Below are 528 nucleotides of genomic sequence, written 5' to 3' on the forward strand. Positions count from 1 at the left end.
CCCGCAGCCTCCCCATCCCACCACCCAGAAACCCTCCAAACCCCACAACCTCACCATGCAGAACCCCAAAAAATGCTGCAGCCCCACAACCCTCAGCCCCACAAGCCCCACAGCCCAGCTCGGTGGTGCCGCAGCGCTGGTCCCTGGTGCCAGGAGCCCCAGAGAGGACCATGTGGACCCCGTGCTCCCCCAAAATCCGGCCGGACCCCGACAGAAGTCGCCCACCGGCTCCCGGGCCCTTCCCCGCCAGCGCCCACCCCCCGCTCTGTCCCCGCTCCCCGACAGGCCCGGGGGGACCCTCGGAGGGGGCTTTTCCCCGGGCTCCGGGGCTGCTCCACGCGTCCTCCCCCGAGAAACGGCGGAGCCGCAAAACCCGGGCGGAAGATGCCACCTGCTGGAAGCGGGGCTGGGGCCACGGGCTGGGGGGCACCCCAAATCCCCGCCACCCCCCGGCCCCACAGCCCCAGCACCCAGAAACCCCCACACCCTGCAGCCCCACCATAGAGAAACCCCCAAACCCCACAGCCC

Source organism: Calidris pugnax, unplaced genomic scaffold, assembly GCF_001431845.1.
Source record: "Calidris pugnax isolate Ruff unplaced genomic scaffold, ASM143184v1 scaffold425, whole genome shotgun sequence".
Lineage (NCBI taxonomy): Eukaryota > Metazoa > Chordata > Aves > Charadriiformes > Scolopacidae > Calidris > Calidris pugnax.